Consider the following 3,260-nt stretch of genomic DNA (forward strand, 5'->3'; position numbering starts at 1 on the left):
AAAGTCGCAACTTTCGGATACTTTCAAAATTTGGTATTGTCGTTCCATCTCTTACTTTTAATTTATAATTAGTGTATTAATTGTTGAATATTTATTTTTATTACTTTTTGTGTATTTTGAATATTTTTAAGTTTGATTTATACTATGGATAAATTAAGAAACCTCGGTAAAAGTGTCAAAAAAATTTGTCCCGGAAGTGCTAGTGGTAGCAAAAAGCGAATTACTAGCGGTAGAGGTACTTCAAGTACTAGATATGCCCGTGTGTCTTCGCCTCCGGTACCACTTAGTCAACCTTTTGAGGAAGAAATAGGTGTAGGTGCTCACGATATGGATTATTTAGAAGTTCAGGAAAATTACGGTATAGAAGAAGAAAATGAAGTGGATGCGGTTGATTTAGATGAAGATGATGAAAATATTGGTGAGACACCCGAAGTAGGAAATGCTAACGTTAGATCCGAATCGGTTAATCTCCCTCCCCGTCCTCCCCGTTCCCCAAGAGCTCGTAAACAAACTAGTGTTGCATGAAATTTTTTTGAATGTATATCAAATACTGAGGTGCAATGTAATATTTGTCAAAAAATATATAAGCATAAAAGAGGAGGCAAGCAAGGAGGTACGGGTACGTTAATGAGACATTTAGCTGAAGACCATGAAAGAGAGTTAAAAATTGCACAAGGTGGTGAGGCTGTTGGTGGGCCCATACAAACTAGAATGGACCCAACAACCGATCACGTAACGAAGAAGTATAATAAATTGAAGGACCGGGAAGAAATAGCAAAAATGGTAGTTGTAGGTTGTTTGCCTTTTAGTTTTCCTTCTTCTGATGCTTTTATTTATTATATTCAAGCAATTTATAATCCTATGTTTAATGGTATTCTTAGAAATACTTGTCGGTCTGATATTTTTAGACTTCATGCATAATATTGTTTTTATTTATCTACATTGTTACAAAATATTCAATGTAGAATATCCCTAATTTCTAATCTTGGTCGTGCAGTAAATAAAAATGATTATTTAACCGTTACTTGGCACTGGATGAATAGTAATTTTGTGATGCAAAAACGTATTCTTGCTTTTTATATGATGAAGATCGTAAACATACTGGATAATTTATTGCTGACTCGATACATAAAGTTGCAGCATTTTATGGTATCGAAAATAAAATCTTATGTATCGCTTTTGATAACGTTTCTAACAACAAGACTACTATAACAAAATTGAAATCTAAGCTATCACCGTCATTACCTGAAATTTTTCATATTAAGTGTGCATGTCATATATATAATTTAATTGTAAAAGATGGTCTTTAGTTTTTTGAGATTTATATTGAAAAATCCGTCTTGCTGTTCGTTTTATACAAGGAAATAATCGTAGATCGAGAATTAAAGAATTTAAAGTTAAACGTCAAGAAAATGAACTTGCACCGATATTGATGCCTGAGGAAATTGATATTGGATGAAATTCTAAGTATGATTTTTTAAAAACTTTTTATAAATATAGAGTTTCTATTACATTAGCTTTTAACCAACATTGTGGTTCATTTGCTGATTCTGTCGATTGCATGCTACTTGATTCTGATTGGGTTGTAATTAATGATCTTGTTAAGTTTTTGGAAAAATTTTATGTATCTACGGTTGAATTTTTCGGTGCTTATTATCCTACTGTTTGTAATATTTTGGGATATATAACCGATATTTCTGGTTTGCTCAAAGAATATAAAAATAAAGAAGGTTATGAAAATGATGTTGGTGCCATGTTTACTAAATTTAAAAAATATTTTTTTTCAATTCCCCCTATTTTCTTGGTTGGTGCTATACTAAATCCGTGCATTAAATATCATACTATGTGTCACTTTAGTACTCTTATTTATCGTAACTTAGAAATAAATACAAACAATGACTCTGAACAAGTACAACCTGATTTGTGGACGGCTACGTCTGATGCGAATGATTACATAGATAAATTATATAACCACTATGCTGATTTAGTCGATTTAGCTGTACCGACACATATCAGTCCAACTGTCGCTCCTCATCCTCCTGAGGTGCCATCATTTTCTAAAAGGCCGACACATTGTGGTTTTTCTGATTCCTTTTATGATTTACCCTGTTGGAACAGTGTTGACGAGGGAGCTTACACATCAAATTATCGGGAAGAGCTTAAGTATTATCTTTGGTCTCCGCCAGAGGATCGCAGCCGACGGATCAACACGTTGGGTTGGTGGAGGAATAATGAATCATAATATCTTGTGCTTTCAAGATTAGCTAGAGATATCTTGAACGTTCCAATGTCAACCATTGCATCAGAGAGCGCCTTTAGTCAGGGACGACAGCAACTTGGAGACAACCGTCACTCATTGGGAAGCAATGCAATGAATGTTCTAGTTTGCGTCAGAGATTGGATTAGAGCAGAAAGAAGAAATCAAGGAATGGAACCAGAGCCGAATGACGAGTAGAAACTTGAAGAAATTATGACTTCGCGGGAGAACTCAGCAGAATCAAGTCCAATGCATGGGTTTGCCCCCATTGACTTTGACTATCCATGCAAGTTCCCGTTAATATTAACATGGATGAGTTGGAAAAAATAATGCATAGTTTGTAGATTTTTTATTCAAGTAAATTATAAATTTTGGATTATTTTGCAATCAATAAAATTCAACATTCATTAATTATCTATCAAGTAATATTAATTTATTATATTAAGTAGTATATGTTTTGTATATTATTGTATATATCTTCTATACACTTGTATATTTAAGGTATATATTTAATGTATCCAAGTGTATGTGTTTTACAAATTAGTATATAACTATATATATATACATATTGTAGTATATATAAATGTATACTGTAGAATAGTATATATTTTATTTAAAGTAGTACATATATATTGAATGGTGTGTATATATCTTCTATACACGTATATATTTAACGTATACATGTGTATATGTTTTATAAATTAGTATAATATAACTATCTATATATTGTAGTATATAGTTTATTTAATTTTAAAGTAGTACATATATATTGAATGGTGTGTATATATCTTCTATAGACGTGTATATTTAACGTATACATGTGTATATGTTTTATAAATTAGTATGTAAGTGTGTATGTGTATATATATATACTTTATTTAAAGTAGTACATATATATTGAATGGTGCGTATATATGTGTATATATTATATCTTTAACGCATACAAGTGTATACATTTTATAAATTAGTATATAAGTATATATATATATATATATATATATAT

The sequence above is a fragment of the Capsicum annuum genome, chromosome 1, assembly GCF_002878395.1.
Source record: "Capsicum annuum cultivar UCD-10X-F1 chromosome 1, UCD10Xv1.1, whole genome shotgun sequence".
Lineage (NCBI taxonomy): Eukaryota > Viridiplantae > Streptophyta > Magnoliopsida > Solanales > Solanaceae > Capsicum > Capsicum annuum.